Raw genomic sequence first — 18,006 nt, 5'->3', positions numbered from 1 at the left:
AATGGGCAAAAGCCATGGATGAGGAAATTCAGTCATTAAATTACAACAACACATTTTCAAGAAGAATTGAAGAAGAATTTATGAATGAGGAAATTGAGAAGGAACAAAGAGTAGAACATGTGACTGTTGTGGACCAAGACGTAGCAAGCATTAGCAAGGATGAAGTGAGGAGGGTGCTGAAGAGGATGAAGGGGGGAAAGGCACCCGGGCCTGATGATTTACCAATCGAGGTATGGAAGTGTCTTGGAGAGGTGGCAGTGGTGTTCCTGACTGGGTTATTCAACAAGATCTTAGATGGTGAACAGATGCCTGAAGAATGGAGACGAAGTGTACTTGTGCCCAAGCCCAGGAAGTCTGGAGTGACGGAAAAGTATGTCAGAGCGGTGCAAGACATGTATCATGACTGTAAGACAGTTGTGAGGTGCGCTGTCGGTATGACTGAGGAATTCAAGGTGGAGGTGGGACTCCACCAGGGGTCAGCTCTGAGCCCCTTCTTGTTTGCTATGGTGATGGACAGATTGACAGACGATGCTAGACAAGAATCTCCTTGGACCATGATGTTTGCAGATGACATTGTGATCTGTAGCGAGAACAGGGAACAGGTGGCGGAGAAACTAGAGATGTGGAGATATGCCCTGGAAAGGAGAGGAATGAAGATCAGTCGCAGCAAGACGGAATACATGTGTGTGAATGAGAGGGATCCAAGTGCAAGAGTGATGCTACAGGGAGAAGAGATAAAGAAGGTGGTGGATTTTAAGTACTTAGGGTCAACTGTCCAGAGCAATGGAGAGTGTGGAAAAGAGGTGAAGAAGCGTGTCCAGGCAGGCTGGAGCGGCTGGAGAAAAATGTCAGGTGTGATGTGTGATAAAAGGGTTTCAGCTAGGATGAAAGGAAAAGTGTATACAACCGTGGTCAGACCAGCCATGATGTTTGGACTGGAGACAGTGCCACTGAAGAAAAGACAGGAAGCAGAGCTGGAGGTAGCAGAGCTGAAGATGTTGAGGTTTTCTTTGGGAGTGACCAGGTTGGATAGGATCAGGAATGAGTACATTAGAGGGACATCTCATGTTAGAGGCTTTGGAGAGAAAGTCAGAGAGGCCAGACTGAGATGGTTTGGACATGTCCAGAGGAGAGACAGTGACTATATAGGGAGAAGGATGCTGAGCCTTGAACTGCCAGGCAGGAGACCGAGAGGAAGACCGAAGAGGAGGTTTATGGATGTGGTCAAAGAGGACATGAAGGTAGCTGGTGTGAGAGAAGAGGATGCACAAAACCGGGATAGATGGAGGACATTGATTCGCTGTGGCGACCCCTGAGGAGAAATGCAGAAAGGAAAAGAAGAATAAATGACAACAACACATTTACTGTGACAACCCTACCTGCGGGCAAGAAAACAGTGGGGGGTAAATGGGTATCTGCTATCAAACGTGATGTAGATGTCAGAGACAAATACAAAGCACGATTTGTAGCAAAGAGCTACAGCCAGGTGAAAAACATAGACTATGGAGAGACGTTTTCACCAACAGCCAATCTAACAGGTATAATAGTGGTGCTTCAAAAAGCAGCTCAGGAAAATGAAGAAAAGGATGATGGTCTAGTCTACAAACTAGAAAATCACTTTACGGTTTCAAACAATCTGGTCGAAACGGGAACAAGGTCTTACATGATTATTTAACCGATAATGAGTATAAGCAAAACCCTGGTGATTATTTTATTTATGCCAAAGAGTCAAGAAGTGACAAGGTGATCAAAATCATACGGGATGGTGATTTCATTATTGATGACTACCAATACGCAAAAACAATTGTATTTGAGAGTTTATACCCATTGTTTTGGGAAGCTGAAATGTGTAAGACAGAGGTCACATTGTTCTATTTATCTTGGTTTACATTACAGCAAACTGAGTATAAGTGGGGGTGTTAAGAAACTTAGATTGTATCCTCATTTTGTGTAATGCTGTAATACTGAGCTGATCTGGCAACCCAGCCACTACTCGACATCACGTGACTTGACAGCGATAAAAGCCAGTGTATGTGTATGTGTTTGACTTCTTGTACGACGATGAGCGCAGCGGCTGCTCTCTGTGCTCCAGCAAATAAATATCCTACTTGTATGATCTAAACAAGAGGACCATCCCGACTCTTTATTCTCCCAAATGCATCGCGAAAGCGCTGAAGATCTCAACAGTCTTAAAAAAGCATTCAAGCCCAACATTCTCATTGACTTCTATGCCGCCCTCCCAAACGACACATATCCAAACATAAAAAAACACGCAATGAAAATATCCACAATTTTTGGCAGCACGTATATCTGCGAGAAAAGCTTTTCTCGCATGAAACTGCTGACATTTCCGATGAGATCAAGATTGACAGAAGAACATTTGCATCAGTGCTTGAGACTGGCTGTAACTACTTCTCACCAGCCAGATGCAGACCCACAGTTCACACTGATGAACATACATAGGTAAGATCACTTTTCTGACTTGAATGAGTCATTCAGAGCATAAACAAATATAATCATAATAAAATCTACTGCGATAAAATCCATCTTTACACCCATACTGGTAGTGAAATGTATTGTGCTGTGTAGGTGCTGTATCACTTAGTTCACTTTCTCAACCTGCTTCATTTGTGGTTTTCACAGGGAAGTTGATGAGAGAGAGCTGCAAACAGCGGTGTCTACAAGCCAACTGGAACCTACAAAAGGATTATAAGGAAGGAACACAAGAACTGGAATAGACTGCTCATATGTATCAGAGAGATTCTGCTCTGACAACTGAGCTGAACTTTTATCTGTTAAGATTGTGCATAGCACAACAGAAAGTTAATGTTATGTATTTCCTATTTTTCTGTGAAGAACTCAGAGAGGGTTATTTAGTTATTATTTATTTCATTAATAGTGTTATTTGTTTCCTGACTTTTTTCTGTAAAGAACCTGGAAAGGGTTATTTGGTTATGTGTGGCTTTCTGGAAAACAATTTAAGCTCCCCTACGATCGTCACACTTTTACTGTTACAAACTTACACCCCCCCCACCCCCCCCATCACAGAAGGGAAAAGTTATGTGGCCCTCACAGGAAAAGGTTTGGGGACCCCTGGTCTATAGTTGTATTCCATTGATGTAGTCGTGAATTTCCTCACACACATATACACAACAGTGTCAATTGAATGGTAAGCAGACAAGAAAAAAGTGTAATTCTTACACTGTCTTGAGCTCTTATTGTGACGAACCACTGACAGTACAGTATGTAGCTGATACACGTAATAAATTTCAAACTGTACTGCCGCACGCTCAACTGTACCACCCATATGAAGGTTCCAGAAACTGTCGAGTAATTATGGTTATCCCTATTGAATGCCCTCGGTGTGTTGACTTTTCCATACTACCAGAGCTGTCACGAGCAAGGTGACCAATATCGGCACACCAACGAATGGAGCAAGCACAGCGGCCTGCGGGTCGTGGACAAGCCGGGCGGTTAGTCGGCAGTCACGGAACTAATTACGGTGGATCCTCACAAAGAAACGATCGATCATGTGACCCAGCCATATGCAGTCCATTCTCACCGCCACTTGGTAGGTGCATTTAGTCAGCCCCTCGTAAATGCTGCAAGAAACAGCATAGGAAAATGGAAGCTAAACATCAGTATAGGCTATAGCAGAGATGCTAGAATGAGGCAGGAAACTTGGGCAATTGTCAACAGGGCCCTGATTTTAATTGGGGCCCCCAGCAACAACTGGTGTTGATCCAGATCAATGACCTCAACCCACTGCTTTACACCCTGCAATGAAAATATATTGTGAATACCGCACTAAAGACCTCGTTCTTGATGGTACTGCCTGGTGACAGGGACCCATAAATGGCTCATAATAGACCATGTCAATGAAACTCCAGCTGAAACATTGGAATGACATGTTGAAATTTGTGGATCTGCTTCTTTGTGCCCCCTACTAGCTAGTTTGTTTCAATTTGTCTTTATATAAGTTGTTGTTTTTGAAGGCTCCGTCGTGGGGATCCAGGTGGTGTAAAAATACCTCCGCAAAAGACAGTATGTCTCATAAACTGCATTTTATTATATTTTGCAATGTAGTGCACTCTGTTGGTGCCTGGTAGGGTGACACCAGAGAACCATGTGTAATAACACATCTAATTATAGCCACTAAATATTTGGGGGCAGAAGAAACAGAAATGCATCGCAGTAATCGCAGTGCCCCAGAAAACTAATACATGTAAAATTGTCTCGCGATCATCAATTATTTTTTCTTGGATATACTGTAAGTCAAGGGCTGTAAAGCCTTTTCTGCATCACTGAAACATAATTTTCATTTTGGACAACATTAGGGCTCTGACACTCTCAGTAGAATGCAGAAAGAGCCTGTTTCTAAACCGGATTGGTTGATGATAGTGTTTGCTAAGCCTGCAGGGAGAGTTTAAAAAGTCTGCAAAGAGAGATAATAAAAGTGACACTTTCTGCAGCTAGGAAGTACCCCCCGCAATAACCCCCACCCCCCAAAAATGAGATTAACAACTGTAACTTTTCCATCACTGCTAGACCAAACGTTATGCCTTGGATGAATATGCAAAGTCCACTTCTTGCTTTCATGTGATCTTCCTGGCGTCACACCAAACGAGGATAAATGCGACAGTTTCATAAATATTTAGCATATCCAGTACTGCCGGATGCCATGTAAGATAACAGTAATCATGAACACACCCTCCCACAACCTCCAGGCCACGCCGACAGCACTGGGCTCTTTTTCAGTCAGAGACTCACACCTGTGATGCAGGAGGGAGGGTAACGCTGCTCGCTCCTGTCACCTGCTGTTAGGCTCAGGACTCGCTCATTAAAGAAGCAAGAGCCCCCCAAAAATGTTTAGAATGACCAATCATGCTAATATGTATGCTGGGACTGATTCCCAGTTAGATAAGATGACACCAACTGGCGCAGATGAGAGACAGTATGTGACGACGCTCGAGTGCAAAAAGGCAGGACTCGAGCGACGGGGTTTGGCGAAAGGGAAGGACCCGAAATACACGACGTGACAGGCTTGGAAGGAGCAAGAGTCTTTACTGAAACATGCATCAAAAATAACAAACAGGGAAGAGTAGAGGAAGATAACTAAATAATAGCAGACCTGGCAACACGGTAGTGGTAACGGCAACATCCAAAAATACTCCGACAGAGACGGTAGTGAGCGACAGGCAGATATAGACAGAAGGCACAATCAGTGAATGACAATCAGCTGTGGGAACCCAGGTGACTGATGATTGGAGGGGCCGTCTCCCGGGAGTGGCGGAGGAGGTGACAGGAGGGGCGGGGCGCGCCCAGGATGGCAACGAGATGTGACAGTGCCCCCCCCCTCAATGGACACCTCTTGGCGGCCCACCAGGTTTGGATGGGTAAGCCGCATGGAACGCCCGGGTGAGAGATGGGTGGAGGATCCAGGAACGTGGGACCCATTGACGTTCCTCAGGTCCATAGCCCTCCCAGTCGACCAGGTACTGCACTCCTCTGCCCATGCGCCTGGAGTCCAGTATCTCCCGCACGGTGTAGACTGGTCCGTCGTCCAACATCCGGGGGGAGGTGGGGGGGGGCGTGGGGGCTAAGGAGCTGGTCTCCACTGGCTTGAGGAGGGAAACATGAAAGACAGGGTGGATCCGCATGGTGGGTGGTAGCCGGAGCCTCACCGAGACCGGGCTGAGGATGGCCTCAATGGGGAAGGGACCCGTGAAGCGTGGGCCCAGCTTGGCCGAGGACCCTGCTAGCCGAAGGTCCTTCGTGGATAGCCAGACCTCCTGCCCGACCCGGTAGCTGGGTGCTTGTCGCCGATGACGGTCTGCCACCCGCCGGTTCCGGGATGCGGTGCGTAACAGGGCGTCCCTGGTTTCCTTCCATCGATAGACGGGACCTCCACCTGGCCCTCCTGTGTGGGAAACAAGGGCGGCTGATAGCCACAGGCGGACATGAATGGGGACCGACCTGTGGCTGCGGAGACCAAAGAGTTGTGGGCGTACTCCACCCAGGGTAGGTGTAGGGCCCACGACGCCGGGTTGTGGATGCACACGCACCGGAGGGCCGCCTCCAGGTCCTGGTTCTTCCTCTCCGTCTGTCCGTTGGTCTGGGGGTGGTAACCAGACGGCAGGCTCGCCGATGCCCCGAGGTACCGACAGAAACGCTTCCATACCTTGGACACGAACTGCGGTCCCCGGTCCGACACGATGTTCGTCGGAATCCCGTGGAGATGGACGACATGGTTAACCAGGAGTTGAGCCGTCTCGGTGGCGGACGGCAACCTGGTTAACGGGACGAAGTGGGCCGACTTGGAGAATCGGTCCACTACGGTGAGGACGACCGTCTTGCCACGGGAGGGGGGAGGCCTGTCACGAAGTCGACGGAGATGTGGGACCAGGGTCTGGACGGAACCGGTAGGGGCTGGAGGAGTCCTGCCGGGGGCTGGTGGGAGGCTTCCCCACGGGCGCAGGTCGGGCAAGCCTTCACGAAGAGGGTGATGTCCCTCCTGAACCCCGATCACCAGAACCGTTGGGCGATGAGTTGGATCGTCCTGTTGACCCCCGGGTGGCAGGCTGTCTTAGATGTGTGCCCCCAGATGGGCACCTCAGTGCGTAGAGGGGGGGGGGGGCGAACAGGCGATCCTTGGGACAGCCCCTGGGGATGGTGGTATTTCCCTGGGCTTGCTGGACTTTTCTCTCAACATCCCACCTCAGGGCGCCCAGGATGCGCTGGACCGGCAGGATGTTGGCGGTGGTCTCCTCCCTTTCTGCCGGCTCATGGATACGGGATAGGGCGTCGGGCTTGGTGTTCTGTTACCCTGGGCAGTAGGTGAGAGAAAAGTCGAAACGGGTGAGGAAGAGTGACCATCGGGCCTGCCGTGAGTTAAGTCTCTTGGCCGACCGGATGGCCGCCAGGTTTTTGTGATCCGTGTAGATGGTGAAGGGGTGTTTAGCTCCCTCAAGCCAGTGTCTCCATTCCTGCAGGGCCAGGACGACCGCCAGCAGTTCCCGGTTGCCGACGTCATAATTGGCCTCGGCGGGGCTGAGCCGGCGGGAGAAGAAGGCGCATGGGCGTAGCTTCTGGTTGCTGGGAGAGCGCTGGGACAGGACGGCCCCTACTCCGGACTCGGATGCGTCCACCTCGACCGAAAACGGAAGGTCCGGGTCGGGATGACGCAGGACGGGGGGCTTGGTGAAGGCGGTTGAATGCCCCCTCAGCATCGGGAGTTCACCTGAAAGGGAGCTTGGTGGACGTGAGGTTAGTGAGGGGGAGTGCCTTCTGACTATACCCGCGAATGAAGCAGCGGTAGAAGTTGGCAAACCCCAAAAACCGCTGAAGCTGCTTGCGCGTCTTTGGGATCGGCCATTCCACCACCGCTTTGGTTTTGGCGGGGTCGGCCCTGAGCTGCCCCTGCTCCACGACGAACCCTAGGAAAGACAGAGAGCGGACATGGAAGTCACACTTCTCTGCCTTCACGTAGAGCCGGTTTTGCAGGAGCCGCGCCAGGACCCGTCGGACGTGTTGCCGGTGCTCCTCTGCAGAGCGAGAAAAAATAAGAATGTCATCAAGGTACACGAAAACAAAAACATTGAGGAAGTCCCTGAGCACATCATTTATCAAATTTTGAAAAACGGCGGGCGCGTTCGTGAGCCCAAACGGCATCACCAGGTACTCAAAGTGCCCTAAAGGTGTCTTGAATGCTGTTTTCCATTCATCCCCCTCACGGATACGGACCAAATGGTAAGCGCTACGAAGACCTAATTTTGAAAAAATGGTGGCGGACTGAAGGGGCGCGAAGGCCGAATCCATGAGGGGGAGAGGGTATTTGTTCCGGATGGTGATGTCGTTCAGGCCCCGGTAGTCAACGCATGGGCGCAGGGATCCGTCCTTCTTATCGATAAAGAAAAACCCTGCGCCCAGCGGAGAACGCGACGGGCGAATGAGTCCCGCCGCTAGAGAGGAGTCGATGTAAGTGCTCAGGGCTTCCCGTTCCGGTTGTGAAATGTGGTAAAGTCTGGAGTCCGGTAATGGAGCCCCTGGCAGCAAGTCAATAGCACAGTCATACGGTCGGTGGGGCGGCAGGGATTGGGCGTTGTCTTTGCTGAACACCTCCCGCAGATCGTGGTAGCACTGTGGCATGCCCTTGAGGCAGATAGCCTCAGGCGGGCCACCGCGGGAGGGGTTTCGCCCGACCGCAGGCAGTTGGCGTAGCAGTAGGGGCTCCAGCCCTGAACGGTGGGGCCCTCCCAAGAAATGGACGGGTCATGGGCCTTGAGCCAGGGGAGACCCAAAACCAATGGCGCGTTCCGGGAGGGCATAACAAAAAATTGGCGGTGCTCCACGTGGTTTCCCGCCACTCGGAGCTAAAGTGGGGCCGTGAGGTGGGTGACCCGGGCTAACAGTCGGCCGTCGAGGTCGTCGATCTCCTTAGGGAGAAGGAGATCGATGAGTTGGCAGCCCAATAAGTCGGCCAATTGGGGGTCGATGATGCACCCGTCGGCCCCCGAGTCAACTAGCGCCCGCACGGTTTGGGAGCTGGAGGGGCCAAATAGTTCGCTTTCCAGCTCCAACAGCGTGACAGGTGTCGTGGACTTAGCCCCCAACGGACGCCGTTTCGGTGGGGACTTACATGGGCCGTCTGTCCTTGGTTGGGGGCCTCGGGTGCGACGAGCCCTCGGGTTGGCGCGGTCGTCTCCCCCCCTATCACCATAGGTTCGGGGAATCCCTCCTGGGGCTGCGCGCGGTCGCTGCCGGGTGTGGTCGACCAAGGTCGGCTTCGGGGTTCCTCGGGCCGTCGGTCGCTCAGCTCCTTTCGCCGCTCTCGGAGACGATGATCCAAGCCGATGACTATCTCGACGAGGTCGTCTAAGGTGGTGCTGGCGTCGCGGGTAGCCAACTCGTCCTTTAGGCCGGAATTCAAGCCGCGACGAAACACCCCCCTCAACGCTCGGTCGCCGTAGCCGCTGCCAGTGGCCTGGATCCGGAAAACGACGGAGTATTCCGCGGCCGAACGGGCCCCTTGGACGCAGTCGAGGATTCTCCCTTCCGCCTCGACCTCCGTCACCGGATGGTGAAACACCCGGCGTATCTCGGCCACGAAGTCCTGATACGAGGCGCACAGCTCCGGTCGGGACTCTCGTACAGCCAGCACCCATGTTTCGGCTTCACCCGCGAGCAGGCTGGTGATGAAGGCTACCTTAGCCTCATCGCTAACGTAGGCGTCAGGATGTTGTTCAAACACGAGCGCACACTGCATGAGGAATTGAGCGCAGCGCCCGGTTTCGGGGTAGCGGTGGATTGCGCCTGCCCACGGGCGGGGAGGAAGGGACAGTGAGGGTGGCGATGCATGTTTCCATCTCCTTGAGGCGTTGAGCCAGCGAGGAAGTAACGTAGCGCATTTCCTTGATCGCCTGGGCCAGCTGGTTCGAACGCTTCGCCTCTTGAACAAGGGCGGCAAAGTACCTGTCATCGCCGGCGGGGTCCATGGGTGGTCGGAGTATTGTGTGACGACGCTCGAGTGCAAAAAAGCAGGACTCGAGCGACGGGGTTTGGCGAAAGGGAAGGACCCGAAATACACGACGTGACAGGCTTGGAAGGAGCAAGAGTCTTTACTGAAACATGCATCAAAAATAACAAACAGGGAAGAGTGGAGGAAGATAACTAAATAATAGCAGACCTGGCAACACGGTAGTGGTAACGGCAACATCCAAAAATACTCCGACGGAGACGGTAGTGAGCGATAGGCAGATATAGACAGAAGGCACAATCAGTGAATGACAATCAGCTGTGGGAACCCAGGTGACTGATGATTGGAGGGGCCGTCTCCCGGGAGTGGCGGAGGAGGTGACAGGAGGGGCGGGGCGCGCCCAGGATGGCAACGAGATGTGACACAGTAGACCTCCTGCATATCAAGAGATGATTGTGAAAAGTCAACAGGATGACATTGTGGCACCTGTGGTGACGCTGGGAGACAGAAAGATTACAGTGTGAAAGGATCAAAGTGGCTCGACCATGACACCCCCACCTCAAGTAGACGCACCTCAGCCATTAAGACAGTATGACAGAAACGCCAAAGCGTCTCCAATGTCTCATAGTCACATTTATTGGAGGAAAATTGTAAGTTAAAAGAGCATGTGGAGATTGAAAGTCATAAAGCGGGTACAGGTATGTTCTAATGTAAAAGTTGAAATTGGAAAAGTGGCCGAGAGTCACGGCATGGTCAAGGTACAGAGAGAGTGAAAGTGGAAGTTGACACGTTTGATGCAGCAGGAACAGATGCTGAAGTATGTGATTGATATGACAAGCGGGAAAAAGAAAGTGATAAATGTTGAGGATAGGTATGGCTTAGGGAACAAGAGACTAGTTTTTGACAGATTGATTGGATTGGATTGGATTGGATATGCCTTTATTAGTCTCACAGTGGAGAAATTTACATTTCACAGCAGCAAAGTGATGAAAGGAATGAAAGTAGAAAAACAAAATACATGAGCTGCTGGAAAGGCAGCCACTCTCGGGGCGCCGTCTTGAAGTCAAAAGAACAAAAAAAAACCTAAATAACAAATAATATGACGGCATAGAGACAATATGACAAAACAAAGACACAGAGAGACATTCATTCTTCAGGACTTGCTGTACCCTCTTTGTGATGACATGAAGCAGTTCTAGATGAAAGAGGAGAGGATCAAAGCGTCTTTCCACCAGTCGATCAGGGCCATCATGGTGGAATGTGCACGTCGACTACAAGCTAAATGTTGAAAGCAAACACGCAGCTGTAGCATCCATTGACGAAAAGAGATTGTCTCACATCTCCTGTTCCACATAAATCTGCTTCAATTCCAAGCCGCAACAGTTCCACATACGCATCAGCGCTCTGCGCTGACGCTCCTTTCTTCTTATCGCGGGTTCCTCAAGCCATGCATCCATCCAGCCGCAGACTGTCCAACAGCACTGACCTTTCCACTAAACAAAGCAGGGCTGTGAAGATGCTGCCCATTACAGGCGCAAAAAAGCACAATGGCCCCTTTGGTGTCCAGCGATGGCAGTCGAATGGCACCGACATTCCTCCCATTCAAAAATAGTACTGGCATATGCTGCCGAAAAGGCGCAACCGCTCAGCACAGTCTCCTCCTTGATGAATGTCGTGGTCAAAAATGCTGAAAAACAATCTGTATCCGTTCCCCACGATGCACAACAACACAAAGTGACAAAAGAAAACACAAAACAAGACAAAAACAACCAAAAAAAGCAAGGCTCATGAGAGCACTTGCTGAGGCTGCCTACTCGGGCGCCATCTTGGACTTCTAATGATGATGAGTGAACTGGAAAGGGTGTGAGAATGACAGAAGACAAATTCAAGACACATCAACTGGTAAGTGATGACAAGGTGAGTAAAATAAATGAATAAATAAATAAATTAATAGACAGATGACTGAATGAACAGATAAATAAGCCAACAAATAAATGAATAAACAGAGGCTGAACTGGAGTGAATTTGAAGGCACAAAAGTAAAGTATTTTTTGTTAGATTGGATCAAGTGTTTTCACTAAAAGAATTGAACATCTTGAAGTCAGGATTCCAATATTTTTGTCTGCGATCGGGGCAAATAATTTTGTGATCCGACTTCAGGCGAATACAAAATGGAATGAAAATGTGCGCTTGTGTGTGTCTGTGGGCGCTGATTTGTTGAGAGAGAATGTGTGAAATAACAGTGAGAGGAATATATCAGTGTCTGTGTAGAGTTGCACGACCTCTTTTGGAAGCATTGCTAAATAAGGATTCAGATTGATAATCATAGTTGAAAGAGTTATGTCCGATAACACATGAACAAATTTGGATGTGAAGTTCCCAAAGAACTATTGTCCTCTTATTGATAAGACAATTAAGGAGATGTAAATAATAAAATGTTATAATTTGATTTTGCTGACCACCTTAGAGAATAAGAATCTATATAAAATAGTTACCCGCAAGGTTAAAATGGAAGTATATGTAATTGTGATGATGACTGCCGAATGATTATGATGAGTATGAGTATGTGACACACTGTGTGCCAGTGTCCTCTTCCAAGGGCCCCCTGCTGAGTGAGTGCCCGAAGTCGGCTGGGATGGGCTCCAGCACCCCTTATGACTCTCGTGAGGACAAATGGGCATGGAAGATGAATGAATGAAATAGAAATTGTATGAGATGACAGAGTGATAGAGTGAATTTATAAAATTATAGGATTATTGACGTTTAGATTGAGCTAAAATGTGTTTTGTATACGGCTTGATTAAGCCATTTGAAAGAAGCCAGAGTTATTTACGACACCTGTTATCAGGGTTTTTATCACCACAGAATTTCAAAGAGAGGTTTAACACAGAAGCAATTCTGTGGCTCCCACCACATTTCACTGTGTGTTGAGGACGACCAATTTACTCAATACAGGTCAATTGAAAAATATATAATAGAAAGTAAATGAAATAGGAATGAAAATTTGATTGAATGACAGGAACATTTATCTCGAATTGGATGAAATTGTTAAATCAAAATTGGAAAGCTTTTAGTAGTCCCACAATAGGGAAATTGGCAAAGCAGATGTTGCTAGATTCACTAATAATTGATTACTTAATAGGAATTCACCCGTTGAAACTATGAGCTCTTTTCATGAAAAATAACTTTATAGATTTTCTAAAACGTTGATAGTGAATAAGCGTATTGACAATTTTTGACCTGAAAAAATTATTCCGCTGAAGTCAAAGGACAGATGATTCATACATGCGATATATATTGAATTTGATGATGGTGCCAGAATGGTGGTTGAGAAATTATTCAATTTGCACGATGACTTCAAACATTTTTAAGAAGACAAGATAAGAACTTTTTTTAATTGCATCACACATTGGGAAATTTGTGAAACATGCAAAAGTCTAATTTGGAAAGTCTGACCAAAAGCACAAAGGCATAAGTGCTCTGAGGATGTTGATTGTGTGAAAGTGGTAATGAATGAATTACACTAAGTATTTAATTTTGTTAACTAGATTTTTCCTTTCAATTACTAGTTCTTTTTTTTTACACTGCGTGGCCTTGTACTCATTCAATTTGCTGATGGTTTTTTGTGCCAATTGTGGTCTGCTCAATGGCCCCTTTTACATAGAATTAAAACAACACATAAGCCACGTCGAATTCCAATGCAATTGGGCTTGATCAAACAAAACATATTCAACATGTTGGGGATGCGATAATGTTAAACGAGTGTTTCTTAAAATAGCCACATGTTCGAAACTCTTCTGGCTGTCTTTTGCAAACAGTGGTGACATTTGTCGGTTCAAAAGAGGTTTATAGTCACGACTTAAGGCAGTGTAACTTATTGTGATTATTTTTATTATTATGGTTATTGTTTTTAGGTGCTGTGCACATATTAGAGGGATTTCTCGGCATACGAGTCGGTAATTGTGTAATTGGCGGGACGGTTAAATAGGCACACCCGACAGTCAGAGAGTCTAGCGCAGTTAGAAATTGGATGATATAAGACTTCCGCGCTAACCAGTTTCTTTCAGATTGACAGAAGATATGTCCTTGATTGGCCGGTCTAGTGACCGGGCCAGAGAGGGAGGCTGTACATTCGCCCTGCCCGATACAATGTTTTTTATGAATAGAAATTATGTTTGTTCGTTTTGTTTTGTGTTTTGTCTGTGGGACCTTTGTTGTTGAACTGTGCAGAATGGGTGACTTTGGACTGACCTGACCAGACAGGACTTTGAAGTGTATGAAAGACATGTGCAAGAATGAGGTAATGTACGAGTCAAGGGACATATCACCAGACCAATGCAGATGACACAGGTAGAACGAATTTTGCTCAATGCAAAGTTAAAAATATGGATTTGGAAGTACAACTGCTTAATTGGACACAGGCCAGAGATGGTCTGGCTGTTAAAAGGCAATGGTTTATGATGTTATTTTTTCCTCTAGCCACACCAGACAAGAGCAAGCCAATTTTCGATAAGGTAGTGGCCACACAAAATTTTACATGTTTGAAATTACAAGGGGTGGGCAATGAAGTCGGAAATGTAACACATGATTGGTGCACGACCATTTTGTTATCGCCGGTTGATTCTCCCTTGTCTCGTGCAGATGTGTGCCTGTTGTGGTGATGATGAACGATATTACCGCTTGCCCAAGAATTCATCAGGTGTCTGTGCTGTTGTGTCCCTGTTAATGTCTGTAACTGTGGTTTTGTAGTTTCCCAACAATGCAGCACCTGGTGGACGATTGACTAAGGATTTTGACGGAATTTGGACTTTGAGGAAAAAGATGACCCTCACTCTTCGATTGATTGAAACAACAAGTGGCCTACTCCCACCTGGAGGCCAGTGTGTGATACTGTCATAAAAGGAAGTCATGGAGTCAGATGGACGTGTTGATGTTGCGTTGGTTGAGAGGATATAACATGAGTGTGGTCCCAGAAACGGGCCATGAGGGAAATGGAATGTCGTCATATTTCATGTGTTGCTCTTATCATTTTTTGTTATATTTTCTTTTTAATGTTGGCATGCCTCATAATTTGTATTTTATCACATTTTTGCTATTTTGTCTTTTCACTTTGGTCACATTTCTTAATTTGGTTGTCTTACCCATTTTTACTTTTGTTATGTCTTTACTTCACCCACTTATTTGGTTAGAATAGTTTACTATTTAGGCAATTATAGTGGTGGCCCACACGTGTGTATGATTTTGAAGTGCGTGTGTATGATTTTGAAGTGCGCCTTTCAACCCTTTCATGTCTTTCAATTCCTTGATCTCCTTGATGTGCGTCTCACCCTGATGCATAGCACACGCTTGAAAATTGTATAAAAGGAGCTGTCGCGGGACAGAGAGATTGGGCAGAATCATCTCAGACTCATCTCGGACTCACAGCCTTAAAGAGACACAGCTCGCAGAGACCTGCTCAGCATCGCACGGAGTCTCACAGCACGACTTGCTCGACTCCACGCCGCAATCAAGCTCTGCGCATCACCTGCCTGGGAGATCTGACAACGAACCTACTTACAAATAAAGAGAAACATCAAACCCTTTAGCCTCTTTTTTGAGGTCAAGAGAGGGAATGAAGGAAATAAATACATTTAGTTAGCCATTTTAAACATTGAACATTGATGAACATTAAAATAGTGAGTTAATCAGTATAAATGGTGCTTTGTTTTCAGTGGATAGGTGAAGGAACAGATGTGGAATGTGTGTCGGAGTTCTGTTTTTGTAGGCACTAGGGGATCAAGGGGTCAGCTGGTCCTCAATCACCCAAGGAAGTAGAAAAGTTACGACTTGGCCAACGCTGCACAAAGGAGATTAAGGTTACGACCTGACCAAACACTGACCTGGCAGGAGCAACTCGAGACGTCTCCACAACATCCCACCAAAAGGATGATGACATCACAGGAGAGGGATCCAATCGACTGCTGATTTCTTTGTTTGAGCCAAATTTGAATATTCATGTGGTACACCTTTAAATCTGGGCTCCTCAGTCGAAGTCTTTGTCTTTCATCTCTCTAACTGATTTGGGGCACACAAATATTTTCTGTGTCAGGGAGCTGAGACCCAGAATTCTGCATTAGATGAATTTGTTAGGAATAAATCATCTGTGAGTAACTTGCCGGCTTCTTTGGTGATCTCTCTCACAAGGAACATGCCAATTGTTAGGTTACAACGTTGCACAATAAGGTAAATATGTAATTCTGTTCAACATTGTCAAAAGATTAAATGTAACTGTTAATGCTAACAATAGCCCGTAATATTTTAACCTAACACTAGCTTTAACACTTTTTTTTACAGTGATAACTCGGTGTGTCTCGTGAGTTGAACTCACTGTGTGGTGTCTGGCCAGCTGCACCACAGACGTTGGTCCACTGGCCCCATGTCCGACTTGAACTTAGCCAGGCAGATGTAATTGATGGCCCTCTCATAGAGTGCTCTGTCGCAGCCAGAGACACATGCTGCAGAACGCGAAGTAAAATAAGGATGAGTCCGACTTGCTGTCACTCTGACCGTGATGACACACCTTTGTGGTTTTCTGCATCACTGAAACATCATTTCATCTTGGGCAACATTAGGGCTCTGACACTCTCAGTAGCATGCAGAAAGATCCTGTTTCTAAACCGGATTGGTTGCTGATAGTGTTTGCTAAGCCTGCAGGGACAGTTTAAAAAGTCTGCAAGACAGGTAATAAAAGTGAGATTTTCTGCAGCTAGTAAGTACCCCTCACCCTACGTCCCACCCCCCAAAAAATGAGAATAACAACTGTAACTTTTCCATCACTGCTAGACCAAACGTTACGTTATGACAGACCAAACAAGGATAAATGCGACAGGGTTTCAACAATATTTTGCATATCCAGTACTGCAGGATGCTAGGTAAGATAACAGTTGTCATGGACGCTTTTTCAGTCAGAATGTCACACCTGTGATGCAGGAGGGAGGGTTACGCTGCTCGCTCCTGCCACCTGCTGTCAGGCTCAGGACTCGCTCATTATCAATAGCACAGCCACTTTTCACTTTGCATACACAGTAGATGTATGTGTATTTAAATGAATTAAAATAACAACGACTCACTGGTGACGAACAACACGGCACAAACTGCTTTCAGGAACAATGTGGTCTCCCTGTGTGGTGTTCTCCACGGACCAGCGTGGGTTGCATACCTGTCAACCTCCACGGCTCCATGCCCTTACAAACTGTCCTATTTTCCCTTACAAAATACAAAATAATCGTACACAATATTTTTTTCAAACATGTTTATGTAGTTTAACAAGTTATCGATGAAAAGGTTTCTTCAGCCATCATCTGTACGTCTTTGAAGGTGTCGGACGTTTCGCTTCTTATCCAAGAAACTTCGTCAACAAACTAAAGTCTTACTGGTAGTTTAGGCCCTATATATATATCCCTACTGTCCATATATGGCGGTGCCGGACTCTGCTATGATAGGTCCCTGCTGTCAGGTTCGGGGGAGTTGAGGACTACTCCCTTTTTTCATCGATGGACCACTCCTGTACGACTGAGAGCTTACACAGACGTTTAACATGTTACATTGTACATGTGTTTCGTTATTACATTCTGTACACATTCTTAATAAATGATGAAATTACAAGTGTTGCGTAATTACGACAGTGATCTCTATTATATGCTATTGTATGATCGATATGTTTTCCAGACTTCTACGTTTTTGGCTTGACTCTTTGTATCAAAATGCATCTTTAAATCATAGAAACCGGAGGCAGATACTTTCAAGTCTTTTTTGCAAGCAACACAACACGAATATTTCACACCTTTCTTTGTATCAATCCCTCGTATCGTCCCAACTTTCGCTTTGTTCACGTGTGATCGGAATGACGCAATGGGAAATCCCCAGGCGGCAGACGCATGCGCATGAATCTGTGACTCGTGGACTTTGGACATTGTTAGAAAAAGAAATATATCATTGCACTTATTCCAGTTCCCATATTTTGTCTAAAATGTATTATAGTACCACACTATGCACAAAAAATGGTTTAATTCAATCTGTTTTACTTTGTTTCGGGGTTGCATTTAATAACATCATATTGATCAGCTGCTTTTTTTGTAAAGAGTGTATGTCACGTTTCAGTTTGCGTCCAAAAGGTGGCAATGTAGGGACCCGCCTGCAGCTGCACAATTGTTGGTTATTTTAATCAGAGGCAATTGAAAGGACTCCCGGCACAACCATTCAGTGTTGAGCCATTGTTTGTTTCAACCTGTCAGGTTTGCTTGATCTTGTCGTGTTTTACTCTCGATTTTGTTTGCTACTTTGGACCTTTTTGTTCTGATTACTTTTAAAATAATTTGTCAAATACACCCTGCTCCTCCCCCGTCCCTGCTTTTTTGGGGTCCACCACCCGCTTCTTGCAAACGGTTACAGTGTAACCATGTTTAAAAATTTGGCCCATCAGGAATAATTCAGAATAATGAAATATGCTTCCAATAAATGACAGAGGGTGAAATGCATCCGTTTATCGAAAC

The 18,006-nt window shown here is 46.8% G+C and overlaps 1 pseudogene; it reads right to left on the bottom strand.

Annotated features, from left to right (window-relative positions):
• Positions 1-3,346: 3,346 nt before the first annotated feature.
• On the bottom strand, positions 3,347-16,695 carry LOC148903334 (receptor activity-modifying protein 1-like; annotated as a pseudogene).
• Between the last annotated feature and the right edge of the window lie 1,311 nt (positions 16,696-18,006).

The sequence above is a fragment of the Hippocampus bargibanti genome, linkage group LG01, assembly GCF_051943395.1.
Source record: "Hippocampus bargibanti isolate YZ-2025 linkage group LG01, ASM5194339v1, whole genome shotgun sequence".
NCBI lineage: Eukaryota > Metazoa > Chordata > Actinopteri > Syngnathiformes > Syngnathidae > Hippocampus > Hippocampus bargibanti.
The sequence above is the reverse complement of the archived record's forward strand: the minus strand, read 5'-3'. Positions and strand labels throughout refer to the sequence as shown.